Here is a 15,733-nt window from a genome sequence, read left to right as displayed (position 1 = left end):
AATATAATTTTTGTCATCTGAAAAGGGAGAGTATTACCTACCTTGAAAGCTCATTGTGAAAATTAAATGAAATACTGTACATGAAGTATTTTGTACTTGGTTGGTGTGCAGTATTTAATGCATGCCTGCTATAATTTTAATTAGACCAAAGAATCACAGTTCAGTGAGAGAATGCGATACACCTATCACTTGCAGGGTTCTTTGATTGTAGGCAGCAGAAACTCAGAGGATCAACTAGAACACTGGAGAATCAGGCTTGAAAACAGAGGAAGAACTAGGCATATATCTAAGGATTTGGGTACCAGGAAACTTCTCAACAGTTTTGGAGGGCACTGCTGGTGTACAAATGCATTCAAAATTCCTTCCTCGTTTTTGTATTTTTGTTCTCAAGATTGAAAGTCAGAGAGTGAGGAGAGGAGAAAGAGAGACAGAGAAAGGGGGAACTATGGATGCCACTATAAGATAAGGGGTGATGAGTGATAAATAACCCAAAGTCCACACAAAATATTATGTAACACAGAAACTGATTACAGTGCCACGAGTAGGGTTGCCTCCATGGACATGTCATTTTGCAATTACAAAGGGCCCTATGCCTAGCAGGCCCCTCACTTTGTTTAATGTTCTGTGTCACCATTTTGAAATTCTTAATAATTTATGAACAAGGGGCTCCTCATTTTCATTTTGCTTTGGCTTCACAAATTTCATAGCTGGTCCTGGTCCCATGTTCTAGAGTGGGGGTCTAGCGCTGTAGAAGCACAGAGAAGGGAGAACATCCAGGTAGGGATTCATACAAAGACGAAGGAAGGGTTCAAGGAATGAGAGATAAAGTTTCAGGCAGAGGTGGCCACATGGAGAAATGGGAGAGGGCATTTAGATGATGAAAACCTAGAAACAGAAGCCATCAGCAGTTCTTATTATGAAAGATATTAAGCACAGTTCTGGCATAATTTTCACTGAGTCATTCTCTTTAAGAGCCGTAAAGCAACTAAATTATGATTATAGATTGGAGAAAACTCCCTCTGTCTAGAAGTCTGCAAAACAACAGAGGAGGCCTGCAAGAACTATAGGCAGAATCCCACCAGAGCTAAAAATAAAAACTGGTGTGTTTTTAGGCCAATAGAAACTTATGACTTAACTGTCATCTAGGTCTTCCTTCTACCCAGCCTCCTCCTGAAGTCATTGGAGTATGAGCTGTCCCCACTATAGAATCCTGTCTTCTTGGCACCGAGCTCATGTATTTATGGTAGTGCTTTCGAGTGGGACTGTGGGGTGAAGAAGCAGAGCAGTTTAGTTGCTTTCCATGTATTACTTTAGAATTTATGCAACTCTGCTTCTCAGTGTTCCCATAGACCATGACTTCTCCCATTCTTTTATCAAACGTTTTTATAGAATCTCAGGATTCTAGCTCAGCTCTTTTTCAAGGCATGCAAATCCTTAATGTGCTCCTCCAGTTCATTTCAGTCTTGCTTTTTTTTTTTTTTTTTTTTTTTTTGACGGAGTCTTGCTCTGTCACCAAGGCTGGGTGAAGTGGCACAATCTCGGCTCACTGCAGCCTCCACCTCCTGGGCTCAAGCGATTCTCCTCCCTCAGCCTCCCACGTAGCCGGGACCACGGGTGCGTGCCATCACGTCTGGGTAATTTTTGTATTTTCAGTAGAGACGGAGTTTTGCCATGTTGGCCAGGCTGGTCTCGAACTCCTGACCTCAAGTGATCCACCTGTCTCGATCTCCCAAAGTGCTGAGATTACAGGCGTAAGCCACTGTGCCAGGCCTGGGTAGGTTTAATTGTTAAAAAGTTCTTTCTATTGAGCTGAATTTGCCCTCTCTGTAACATTCACTAAGACGTGTTTCGGAGCCACCCAGATTAAGCCTGACTCCTCTTCCTTATGTAAATTCAAAACATCTTCTCTAATTACAGTGAAAATGTTATTTACCCTGCCCCATTCCAGTGAGAAAACATGTATAAGATTTCCTTTAAAGAAAGCTTCTTAGAGTAGTTTGAGAATCTCCTATTAGCTGAATAGGATATGGTATGGTATATTTCCAGGATAGCACAGACCTGGAAGTTTCCCCTACAGATTCACTTTGTCTTCTAAACTTCATACTCTCTATGGGAAACAACTTCTCCATTCCCTCGGTCATATGTAATGCACCAGGCACATATCCAGCTGAAGCCATTGCATGAGAGACAGAGCCAGTCACAAACACACTTGTGTCAGGAAGGAGAGCCCAGACATTTGCCATCTGCGTCTCAGCTTTCTCCTGCTCTCTTCTTAGGTTGCTTGTCTAGGGACACACCCACACACTATTTCCCACCCACCCTGACAACGGGAAAATTGGCACATTGCACAGTTTTTGAGAGAGGCCTATTGTACAAGATTTCCCCTGAATTTTAGTGAGTTTTTTCAAGGATATGCTGGATTATCATGCATTCAGATGGGTGAGTTGAAGTTAATCTACTCAATAATAAAAACAAAATCATCTTCAGGATGACTTTTGTTTGTTTGTTTTGTAGGGAAATCAAGTCAATGCTTACAGGCTTTTTTCATGAGCATAAACATTTGTTGCTTAAAAGGGAATTAGAATTGTACACATTTGTATATTTTCCAGAGAGTCATATTCAACAAGGTCTCTTCTACAACCAAGAACTGAATACCATGTCTCCTTTTCTTGAGTTGCATGGCAATATGCTGCCTCTTAATGCTGAAACCAAAACCATGGCATTGTGCTCCCCTAGCCCTTGAATATCAGTTTCAGGAATACAATAAGAGATCGCCCAATTTTCTTCCCTTGATCATCTCTTTCTCACTTCTTATGCTCTAATTTTCTTTGTACATTTTTTTTGCACTTGATTATTTGATCCCTAGCCAAGGAAGAACTGTTTAATCAGGAAGGACTTAACTGGAATTGAGATGATATCAGCAACAGATACAGAAATTCAGAGAATGTAAGGTAGAACCAATTATTAAAATAGAAGCTAGACTATTTATAGAGCACCTACCCTGAGCCATGCTCTCTGATGGGAATGAAGCATACATTTTCTTTAATCCTGCCTTGCAACTTGCAGGCAGAAATTATACATTTTAAATATAAGTAAAAAGTAAACTGAGGCCCCAAACATTTACATAATTATCCTCAATTCAGCTTGCTTTTAAATGGTGGAGGTAGGATTCAAAGACATTTGACCTAACTTCTAAAGTTAATGTTTCAAGTGAAGAAATGAATAAAAAATTCTGGTCTTGAAATACTTGGACTTGGCTGCATGTGATTTATACTATCTTATGATGCTACAAGATGCAGTGTGCATGCATATATCACATTATTTCTGGTGTAATCTGGAATTCCTTTGGCTAAATATTGAACTTCTAAGATTTTATAATGGTGATCAAGATTTTGGTAACAAATGTCTTGCTTTAAACCATTCCAGATTGGATGATAAGGACATTTATATGTGGAGCTATAGTTGATTTTGCAACAGAGAACCATAATTTTTGTTAATTCTGCTTAATGCTGTTGGCATTGTCATTTTCTTGTAGTGAAGATTAAAAAAATTAAAATATATATTAAAATATATTTTGGATGTACACATTTATATCTGTTTATTTTTGTTGAAGAAAATATAGAGCTGTATTCAGAGGTAATCTTTAGCTTCAACTCCATTTACTATTTCAAAAGTCATTCACAGTGTCAAATCACGATGTGCTTCCCTTTTCTTTTTTTGGCCTAAGCATTCTGTGTTTCCCTGTTCTTTTTTGCCTGTCTTAAAATAGAATGTCAGTCCTCTAAGGCTGGTAATGCAGAGAGAATTAAAATATAGGTAGGATGGCCAGACTGGGCAACTATAACGTAGGTCCAGCAGGGCTGTCCCCTCTGTGAAGGAATTACTCATTTCTTGGCCACATTCGAGGGGGCTAGATTTGCTTTTATTAATTGAACTAGCAGGTAACAGCAGTAGAGTAATACAGACTTATCTAATACAACGCAAATAGAGGCTCAGAGATCCATCCCAGGGGGAGATTCTCTGTTACCAAATTTGGAGGATCCGGGCTTAGTATTCTTAGAGGAGCCAGTGGATTTTCTTGCTAGTATTACAGCTGGCTAGTATGTAAGTATTAGAAGGTTAGTTTCCTTAGAAATGATCTAAAATAGGAATTATAGGCAAGAGAAGGAAAGGCTAACAAGGCTAACATGCACTTTTTAAAAACCCAGGTTTTTCCTATTTCCCAAGGTCATTGGGAAATTCAAATCAGAACAAGATGTGAAATCACAATTCAGATAGTAAAGGATTAAACTAGCTGGTGACAAATAGATGTATATTATAGTCTGATTTAATAGTCATAAATCCTAATATCTCGTTGGGAAGCTTTTTTAGCTTTGCTTGTAAAATGTGTTGTTTGTGTTTATTGCTGGAGTTAGGTCATGGTGTGGCTGCTAGGGCTCTGGGTTCTCAAGTTAGAGGAAGCTTACGTTCTTCACAAGCTTCCTAACAATGTGACCTTAAATGCTTTATCATGTTTGCTATCTGATATGTGATAAAAATGCCCATATAGGGTTTGGTAAAGAGCACATGAATTAATATACGGAAAGCACTTAGAAAGTAGCTTGGCTCAGGCTAAGTGCTCAGAATTGTTCTGTGTTATTTATCATTAAGCAGATAGAATATTAAATATTTTCAACACTCATCCATAAAAGTCTTTGGTGCTAAAGAACCTTTGTAGTGCCTGGGTATTTTACTTCCACAAAGACTTCAGCTGAGAAGCACTTTGTTCTGAATGGTGTTGATATTGAGGACAGCAGGCTGGGGAAAGGCATAACTTCAGCTCCCAAGAGAAAACTCCATGCACTTCTGTGCCTTGGTTAAAAAAAAAAATGATTAATTTAATTCTATGGAAGGGATTAAAATACTCTGGAGAGCCAAGAAGGTTGATTGTCCACAGAAAGGAAGCCATATATCCCTGAACACACATCTGTGGTCTGTCACAAACCAGGGTTGGAACTGCAGAACTCTTAGTCACCGTTGTTCTGAGAGAGCGATGAATTGTAACTAGGGATTGTGAACACAGCCTTAGAACATAGTTACACTCAGCTGTATGGTGGTCCCAGTATTTCATGCTGTGGCACCTTGACTGGACATAGTGGCATTACATGTAGGAGGCAAATTCTTTCCAACATGAGGTGTTGAAACAACTTTCACGCTTCTCAGTTCTTCTGCCCTGGTCTTCAGTTCCTCTGTGTCGCTTTTTTCTCTGTAGTATCAATAGACATCTTCAGGGAAGTTTTGAATTACTTTTAAAGATTTATGTTATAATAGATAACCAGACTTGTAAATGATCTCTCAACTTTCCCTAATTTTATAGGTAAAGAAAGCAGGAAACTGACTAAATGAAGATCACAGAGCCAGTTGATCAGTGGGGAAGCTGCATCTGAAATCCAGGACTTCTAGATCCTGGGTCAACTGGTAAGCAGAAAGATCTACTAGTAACATACTGGATTTATTAGATAATAATATGATGTTGATTAATATGGCAGTAAATATTTTTGAGTACTTATCATATACCAGCCATTGTTTTAAGTGCTTTTTATTTGCTAATTCATATAGTTCTTTTCATAAGACTGTGAGGGAGGTATTATCATTATTCCCATTTTACAGATGGATAATCTGACATATGGTGAGACTGAGTAACTTGCCCAAGCTCACACAGCTATTAAGTGGCATAACTAGGATTTGATTTCATATAATCCAACTACTGAGTCCATCCTTTTAAGTACAGATATGTTACATGTTATTTAATTCTGCCCACACATAGAATAACTTATTCCTATTAATCTGCTTTACTTTTAAAAAAGTCTACATCTTTGGATCATTGATTAGAAACCAAAAATTCATCAAAAACCACACATGCCCATTTTATACCTTTTATATAGTTAGCTATGTACACAGGAAACTTTTTAAAAAAATTAATCCGTTTCTGTGTATACTTTAAGGTCTACCACATAGAGGGCATTTCTCTGGGAAGGAGTGAGCGATACTCAGATTGTTAACATATTCTGGCCAATTAAGTTAACAAAACAGTCATGCATAGAGTATCCACTTTTGAAAAAATATTGAAAGTTGAAATAAACTTGACACTCAACTGTACTCATCATAATTCAACTTAATTTTAATTCTGATTTTGAGGGCATGGCGAGTTTTGTAACGTCCTCCAGTCTTCCCTATAATGTAATTTTACATTCCTAAGAAGGATGGATACAGAAGGGGTTGGCAATTAAACTGTCTCTAAACGATACTTCAGGAACTTGTGTATAAGTTATTTCATATGACTATATCCTGGGGGTCCACTTTTTCTATCTGTCACTTCCTCACATTAAAAATGCAAAAGGTGAAACAAATTTCAGTTATTTAAGCCTAGTGATCTGTTGGCGACCCTGAAATGAGAATTTACCTACACCTTTATTCTATACATACGCCACAGTGGGATTCACAAAAAGGGGAGAATAGTAGGAGATATTGTCTCAGTGATAAAAACATCAAACTTCATAAATCATAGGATTTGCACATGAGAACTAAAAATTCTGAATAACAGCCAATATCTATCATCCACAAATTAGCAAGATAATATTTATGCTCCATATCCCAATACAAAATATTTTATATGTGGAAATTTGATTTTCCTTCCCCAGACAGTATCCAGAGGTTATTATTTCTTTATTATTGTTGTAATTGTAATATTTTTACTCCCATTCCAAATACAAAACTCTCATTCAGCTCATCGTAATAAAAAAAAGTCTATGCAAAAATCCCAGCTAAAGAGTTCTTTAGAAATTTGAATAAGATGCATACTCTAATTTTGCTATAGAATTGGTTTTTTAAAAAATGAAATACTGAACATGATCAAAAATAATTATTTTCTTTGCAGGAGTAGTAATGCTAAAAAATTGCTGTATTCTTGCAGATCTCAAACTTCGACTCTATTCTTTATTTGGAATTTACCCTATAGCAAACTAAAAAATAACAATAGGGAACACACACACGGCACACATACACAAAGAGACAACTTGCATTGAGGATCCAGTCATCCATTCCCTGAAGAGATGTAATCTATGTGTAACAATACTTAAATCAGCACGACATTTACAACACATATTAAGTGGTTTGTTATTTATTTCGAGACTTTAATTGGCACAATATATTAACAGCATTGTTGTAAGGGTTCCACTTAAGGCTTTATTTTTTTTTTCCTAAAAAGAGAAAGAACAGGGAGAAAAGCAATCAACCAGTATTACACTGTTACCGCTGTTTTGTTATTCCTTTAGCCTGAATGAACTGTTAAAGTTGAAGGAAAAAAAAAAAAACTAGCTTCAGAAACCATATTTTAGATTCAATTCAATTTTATTAAACCCAGACCGGTGTTTTTTTCTGCCATTCTAATAGAACCTATTATGAGATTTTTTTTTTTTTTTCCCAGGGACAGAAACAACACCAACTTTCCCTCCCTAAGAGCTTCTTATTGTTCATTTTCGTTGCTATTTGGAGAAAAAGCTCATTAAAATATTATGAAGCGCATAGCATAATTACGTGCCAGCCTTTGCCAATGAGGAACATCTGTAGCACAGTGTATGTATATTTATATTACAGTAAACTTGAGTGCAGACTCTCTCTTTCACCCCCTTCTTTACTTTGCCTCTGTTCTACAATTCTTTGTCCTGACTACAGAACCCGGCAAATGTGTGAAGCGCACAGGCTACAGTGAGCGCATTGTCAGCCTCTCGGGGCTCCAGCGCCAAATGTTATTATTCTATCATTAGCCTGTAGCTCACGCCAGGGTAAACTGTGCTCTGCTAAATGCCTCCAAACCTTTTTTGCTCTTTTTATTTCCCCAGTTATTTTTAAAATGTATCTTTTCCTTCGTTCGCTCTCTGGCACAGAAAGCTTTGCAAAGTGCATCCAACACACACCCAGTTCCCAAATTCGTGCTTCTCTTCCTTCTTTACATTATTCCACTTGCTTTAAAACCAAAGAACCTTGGGCATAATAAAAACATTGAGAGCTTGCCTATACCACAAATATTTGTGGAAAGCACATGGTGCCATTTTGCCAGACTACTCTTATTTGTTAAACTGAGTTAAGTGTAACGTGATTCCAAAAACTGCCTTTAGAATGAAAGAAAAGGCTTCTAAAGCCAGGGAGATAATTACCGCAATCTGGGTTACAGAAAATGCAAAACAAAGGAGCACAATCCCATTTTGTGTGTGTGTTGTGTGTGCGTCTTTTTGTTTTGTTTTGTTTTGTTTTTTTCTTTGTTGATGTACCCAAACATGTAAATATTCCATGGCGTGTGTTGTACGAAGATGGAAATCAACCCGAATCCTTCACAGACATAACAAAACATACTCTGTAGTGGACAGTGGCATGTTTGTGGTGGGAATATCTTTTCAGGAGGGAGGGCTTTCTGTCTGTCTTTTTCTCTCCCAATCTAGCAAACACACACCCAAGAGTTGCAGTTATCACTAGTTGCCAAGACTCTGACACCCACGTACCCTTCACTTGAAAATGTCAATCTATTTTTGCACACATAAATAAACGTCGAATTGCAAAGAATTAGGGTTCTAAAATATTTCATATGAATCCATAAACATGCTAAAGAATCTTCTAATTCCCCTCCCCCACTTTATTTTTAGGGCGATTATTATGCTATCAGTCTCCCTATTGTTGGGAAGGTTGTCCTCTGGGATAGTTTTGTAGACCGGACCGTTCTCAGTTTTCCTTTCTTTGTCTGCCAATTGTTTCTAGATTGAAACCACTTTCTGAGAGACAATTATTACCATACGTGTATGTGTATGTAAATATTAATAATCATTGCATGTGTGTATATTTATGTATACAAAAATAAACACTATCCCCAAACATATTTCTCATTTTTTAAGTACTAGTTCTTACTTCCATAAAACGATTTGTGTTCCCCAGTTTCTACTTTATAAAGTGTACTTTATTAAAGAGAAAGAAAGCAAATCTTGTACATTTCCTTGTTTGATGTTTAGAGTAAGTGAACCTTGCAGGTCTGAGCTAAGCTTTTTGGTATGTTTTAGCTGAATCCAGATTATGGGCTGTAGGTTTTGAAACTAACATCATCCAGTTTTCTCAAAAACCGTCGCGGCAGTTCTCTCTTTAAATTTCATCTGGACTGTCTCTAAAAGCCCCAGCTGACCCCATCATGTCCTTCTTTTATTACCAAACATGCTTCTTTCCACATGTACAACGATGTGATATTTTTCAGGGCAAAAGGCAAAAATATATTAGGGGTTTCTTTCCTTCCAGATGTAGACATTTTGTCACCCGAAGAGCAACCAGAGGACGTAGAAAATGAACCTGATCTCAGATGAGACAAAATAGAGCATGTCACTAAGGTGCATGTAAGGATAAATCTATGCAGCTCTAGAAGCAGGATTTGGCAATAGAACTGTCCCATTGAGCCAAAAAGCCAGCCAGGGCATGGAAGCTTGTTATTATGGCTTGCTCTGCGAGTAAGACCCGCAGGGAGGATGTGAAGGCTGCTTAGTGGGAAGCCTGTTTAGAATATGGGGAAGTATAAAATGAGATGGGTATTGAAGGATTCCGAGTCTAATCAGGCTGCGGATGTTCCTAACCTTCTTAAAATCTAAAAAAAAAAAAAAAAAAAAAAAAAAAGATAAAATAGCAATTATTTTTAATCCCCAAAGAATATCATAGATCCCATCTTGAAATTCTGTTACATTAAAGACAGGTAGTTCTAAACACAGAAATTTTTAAACTACCCATCAGAAACTGGGTGAGAAGCAGTGCATTGGAGTGAAAGTACAGTCAAGTGCTCATGATTAGAAATTAGCACCAGGCAGGACATGAGGGATCTCAGGTGAACCACAGTCACAGTTTTGGTTAAGAAAGCCTAAAATGCTAACTATCACTATCTGAATGATGTTTAGCATTGTTGGCTCTTTTCTTCTGTATCTTTCATTTTTGTTTCTAAACATAATCGAATTCTTTTTCTCTTCACTTAATATTAGATTGAACTGTGTGACATTTACAGTTTGACATTTTTGACTTACAAAAATATAATTTATATAGTTTGGCCTAACAATTCTGATAATCTAATTTCTTGTGATTGTTACAGTCCGGTATTATTTTTGTTTGTTTTGTTTCTTTTCCTCTGCTTTCACATTTAGTCATCCTTCATATTTTAATGCCTGTTGACATTTTGGAAAAGTGAGTATTTGGTTAAATGAAAAGAAACCATTTAAAACCTGTGTTTAATGTGGGCTCTAAATGAGATCGTTTTCCCTTCAATTCTGTTCAGAGGGCCTCTGTATAGAGCTCAGTTTTCCAGATCATTTGGCTACTGCACATATTAGGGCCAGGATATCATTTTGATGGCCTCAAGGCCTCTACTTCTCTTCAAGTTTTGAAAAAAGAGCAACTTGATTTTAAAAATAATCCATGTAAAAGAATTAGGGTCAGAGAGACAAATGTGTTCATAAGCTTTATTACAGAAAGTGATCCTTTCATAAACTCAATTCTCCCGAGGGTGGGGAAGGGAGTTTCCATGAAGTATTGTCCATATGCTTCCTAACGTGTGGGAAAGGGAAAGAATGGCTCTTTCCTCCCCTGTTCTCTAGGAGGGGTCATGCATTCTGGAAAAAGATGCAGAGTGGTACAGGCTGAAAGCGGAGCGGAGAGGACACTGTTTCAAGATTCCTGCACCAGCTCCTTCGTTGTTATAGAAGTTGGACTAAATAAAAGGGTAAGGACTATCTGAATGAGAATCTAAAATAGCCAATGCTATGAGAGTTTATTCTAGTGAGAGATTTTCTGCGTGTTCTCCAGATTTTAGGGGAAGAAGACATGAATGGAGAAATTAAAGACCAGATGTATTTTAACTCCTCTGTTGCAATTGGACAGTAGAAAAAGCGGAGCCCAACACACATCATCAGTTTAGGAATAGCAATCAAAAGGAGTTTAAAAATTTTTATATAACATGGCACAAGTAATGTGTTCATAAAAATCCCAGTTCTATTTTACTTCCCTGGCATATAACAGCTTTAATTTATATTAGTTTAAAAAGTCATGTTGGCATAACTCCTGAATATGAGTTTTGCTTAAAAAATTTCCATAGCATCACTAGGAACTAAAAATATTAATGTTCATATATCTCAAAATAATAATAATGCATCTTTATACTATTCTTTGTAATTACTAAAACTAGAAAAAAATATTTATTTTGAAACCAATAGGTGGTGCTATAAATTTCCATATTTTAATTCAAAGCAATATGTTCATTTTACTTTCCATTCCTCAGTGGCATTAGAAATATTCCTAATTATCACAGTATGATTTTTTATGGCAAAAAAAAAAATCCTGCAGTTAGCCACTGTGATCTTTTTTCCAACAGAAAACTGACTATAACTCAGAGTGAAAGATAAAGGGAATCTATATAATTTTTGACAGAAAATTGTATTTATGGAAACAGATCCATATATCATTCTTTGTGGTCTCTGTTTTTTCCCATAGTTCTTCAGCTAATAGGAATGCTATGGAAGAATATAATTTAAATGTTCAATTTAATATTTCATTGTATGAACTCTCCCTAGGTGCTAGATTTATATAAAAAGCCATAACCACAGTAGTGATAGATCACGATTCTGTATTATGGACTCCCAGAATCATGGAACACAGCTTAGAGAACCTTAGAGATCAGGCAGCTGCAGATGAGACAACTGACAAAATAAAAGCCGAAAGTGCTAGAAATAGGCACTTGATATTTGTCATCATGGGAACCAACATGTTTCTGGTATAAGAGAAGTTCTGAACATTTGAAGACACTGACAGATGAAAATCCAAATTCTATTGCATCTTTCAAGTGTAAATAGCATTTTCACACTGACATGTTTCCTTAATGTATATACCCTGAAGATACACATCTAAATCCTTTCCTTCTGTTAGAAAAGCTATGGAAATCTTTCACAACTTCTCTCTCTCTTTCTCTGTGTGTGTGTGTGTGTGTGCATGTGTGTGCACACATGTTATAAAACTGGTATGTTGAAGAAACATAAGAAGTTCAATGAGATCTTGTAAAATTGCCAAAAAGGGCTATGGCAGCTGCAACTAGCTGCAATATCAACCCTATCATTCCTCAAACATCTGGGTGATTTCCACCTCTCTTCTTCCAGATGTTTTGGTATCTTGTGGAGATAGCCTTAAACACTTGTCAGTATTGAATGAGCAGCCTCGTTTCTTATTGGAAGATATGTTTGTAGAAGACATCATAATTTGCAAACGATTACACTGTGTGCAGCAGTTTCCTCCTTCCCACCGGGAGACCTTTCTGCGCTGGCTAGTTATTTCCTGCTTCCCCAAGGCTTGCTTTTCTCTGCCCTTCAGGGATCAGCTGCCTCCTCCTGGCTTAGCTGGTAGAGATTGGACTGAAGCAACTGTTAAATAGTCATTTTTATATTCAAAAAATATTTTATAATATTTAAGATATAAAAAAGAGGAAAGCATGACTTAAGAGTAGAAGTAAGAGTCTCTTAGGAGACATTCGTAGAAATGTGGGAAAAGGAGTTGAGATCTTGTTCTATGCTATGCTGCACAAAATTCAACTGGAGCATTATGTTCAAGACTGAGCACCGCATTTCAAAATGGGTTTTGACAAATTAGGGCACAACTGAATGGAAGTAGCACGAATGATGAAGAGACATGATAAGCCATACGAAAAATGGTTTAAGGAACTGCAGACTTTTAGTTTGAATAAGAGAATATTGGTGAGGTATAGTAGGGTTGGATATGATAACAGTCTCCCAGTAATTGACAAGCTGTCATATGGAAAAGGCACTAAAGATATTTGATGTAATTTTAGCATACTTATCAAGGATTGATAGAAAGAAGTTGGCATTTGGCATCTGATTTCACTGTCAAGATATTAGCATGAGATGTAAATAGCTTTCTTTCACTATTCTAAAGTGAAATACAACACAAAATGAATCCAGCTATAAATTGAAGTGAAATAGACTTAAATAAGCATGGTGTGTTTGGGCACAATAGCAAAAATAAACTTCTTAAAAATTGATCTATTCAGTAAATATTTATTGTACACCTATTATGTACCAGGTATTTTTCTAGGCAGAGGAAATAAAGCAATGGACAAAATAAAGTTTTTGCTCTTACAGAGCTTTCGCTTGTAGCTGAGGGGTATGGAGTCAATAAGTAGAGGAACAAAAGTATGCAATATGTCAGGAGGTGCTAAGTGCTATAAAGAGAAAAGGATAAAGTGGTGGAGTGCTATTTTGGATAGAGAAATTGATCAACACTACCTGTACATTTGAGGCAGAGGCTAATGAGAGCAGATCACAGAAAATGTTCCAGTAGAGACTGGTTAATCAATTTGGGAGGGATAAAGTATTGGCACATATTTCTTTCTGTGCTTTTCTACCCCACTAGCTTATACATTTATTTTGAGCATGGGTAAAATGGGATGAGTAATACATATTTCTTCACGTCTAACACTTACTACCTGCTACACTGGGGTGGAGTGAAAAGTCTACAGGGAATTAGGCGTTGGATATATTGCATGACCTTGAAAGTCCCCAATCAATGACATATAATTAATTTCCTTTGTAAGCATTGACTCTCTTCCTTCTCTTTTCTCAATTCTACATCTTCCCTTTCTTCTCTAAGCCCTGGACAAGTGAGTATTAATTTGATTTTTTACTATTGCAAATATGTAAGACCTTCAGTGGTACGATTGATAAAAAGAAGTGTAAGGAAGATAAGATTGCACAGAAAATCATCTAATCCCTCTAGTCTCAGTTACTTTCAATGCAGGACTCCCTGACACTTCTTATAAAAATTGGAATGGTGATTCAGCTTTTTTGCAGGGGAACACAACTTGTTTAATTAGGATTAGATTCAGCTGCATAGAAATAAAATCTAAATAACTGTGGCTTAAAAACTAAAGGTTTCATTCTCTTGTAAAAATATCAGAAGTTGGAGATACAGTACAGATGAGGCAGTAGTATAAAATCTTCAGAGATCCAGCATCCTTTGAGGATTTCATCACACCTAGAGTGAGGCTGTCTTGTCTATATGGTCCTAGGAGTTGCTGGAGGGCCAGTCAACCATATGAATTTGAACTTACAAAAATGAACACTAATATCTGAATTACTTTCATCTGCTTTTATCTAAGCATTTCTATTTAGTAAATGAATTTGGATGTTAAAAAATATGGTGAATACTAACCTCTTTAACAGACAAGAATTATGAGACCCAGAGAAGTTAAGTACCTTGCTTGAGACCCCAGAGCTAGCTATTGCTGGGAAGAAAGGAAAACTTAAAGCTCCTGATCACATCTGTCCCATTTTCACTGTTAGGAGAGTCAGTATCTTATCCAAATCACATATAACAGTGAACATAGAAGAGCCGAGAAATACCACACCATTGAATCTACCCATCAGACTACGCATACCTTCAGTGTTCAGTAAATATTATCATCTACTTTAATGGTGAGGAATATTAGAAAATAATGATAGACTCCATCTGTAGCAACATCACACTGTTTTGAAACAACTTGACACCAGGACAATAGGAGAAAGTATAGGAGATGCTGTTTCTGGGAGCATAAGAATAACACTAATGTACCTTTAAGAAAGTGCCATTCAGTTACTGCACCAATTTGTTCTGAAACATCCTTCTTTTGCCCTTCTTTTATTTCCTTGTTTCAAAGAATTTTCAAAGATGTTTGGAAATGTGGCCCATTAGCTATAGCAGCCATGAAGATGTAGGACAATTGATTTGGTAAGATCATACAGCAATTGCTTCTTTAATATCAAAGCTATTAGAGAAAATCAGGGCTTTGCCTTTATATAATATCTAAGTAATGCAAGCCATTAAAATACAGCCTCCATGAAAACTGGGCAAAATGGTTTCAAATAGGGGTTGAATATGTTTGAAACAGAGAAATTTGACAGAATCTGTTCCTGTTTTGTGTATAGTTGAACTGATTGAATTACTATTTCTGCCTAGAACCACAGAAGCTCAAGAGACTCCAGGGCCTAAACCACAAACAATGGCTCTTTTGTCTAAGGGGAACCCATGGTGGGGCTATTACACACAAACATGTGTGATTTCAACCTAGAGCAGAATAATTAAGAATTCAGCTTCAGTCCAGAGCAGCTTATGCATCTGCCTACAGGCACTCAGCCCAAACCTTGATATGAGAATAGAACATACTACCACTCATGAAAGTAGGGAAAACGTTTTTCCTTTTCTCAATTATTTAAAAGTGACAATTAATTGTGCCTGTGATTTGCTCCGTCTCAGTTTTGAGACATATAAAGGAACAATTTCTCACATTTATGGGAGAATGGTGTGAAAGTCATTGAAATTGGCATGATACAGAGCATTGCCACATTGAGATCTACTGGGGAAACCAGACAGTGGAAGGTGATACCCAGATGACACTGTTGGAGCGATTCCTTCCATGAGGCTGCACATCTGGATTGTGCTGCTGCCAGGGAGAAAGCAGGCACTTCCATTAGCTGTAGTTCAGAATTAAAATGTGGAGAAGCAGGATGTGTTCTGCAACATGCCAATGATGTAAAAATGTTCAGGGTGAGATGTTGACTTTTGTGTGCTGTGTGTGTTATGTGTGTGTATGTCAGAATAGTTTGCAATATTATGTGTTCATGCTTCTGAACAATAGCATGTG

At 37.0% G+C, this 15,733-nt stretch overlaps 1 long non-coding RNA gene across 4 annotated transcripts in view; it reads left to right on the top strand.

Moving 5' to 3' along the window:
* Window positions 1-5,030: 5,030 nt before the first annotated feature.
* The window catches only part of LOC129047840 (uncharacterized), a 47,059-nt gene continuing 36,356 nt past the window's right edge, over window positions 5,031-15,733 (top strand). Inside the window, exons 1-4 of one of the 4 annotated variants that reach the window (XR_008509635.1) lie at window positions 5,031-5,146; window positions 5,357-5,457; window positions 7,466-7,614; window positions 10,650-10,774. This is a non-coding gene — a long non-coding RNA (uncharacterized LOC129047840). Of the gene's footprint in view, window positions 5,175-5,356; window positions 5,458-7,465; window positions 7,615-10,649; window positions 10,775-15,733 lie in introns of all 4 variants that reach the window. The other 3 variants (XR_008509634.1, XR_008509632.1, XR_008509633.1) reach the window with 3 other exon arrangements.

Source organism: Pongo abelii, chromosome 13 (genome assembly GCF_028885655.2).
Source record: "Pongo abelii isolate AG06213 chromosome 13, NHGRI_mPonAbe1-v2.0_pri, whole genome shotgun sequence".
Taxonomy (NCBI): domain Eukaryota; kingdom Metazoa; phylum Chordata; class Mammalia; order Primates; family Hominidae; genus Pongo; species Pongo abelii.
The sequence above is the reverse complement of the archived record's forward strand: the minus strand, read 5'-3'. Positions and strand labels throughout refer to the sequence as shown.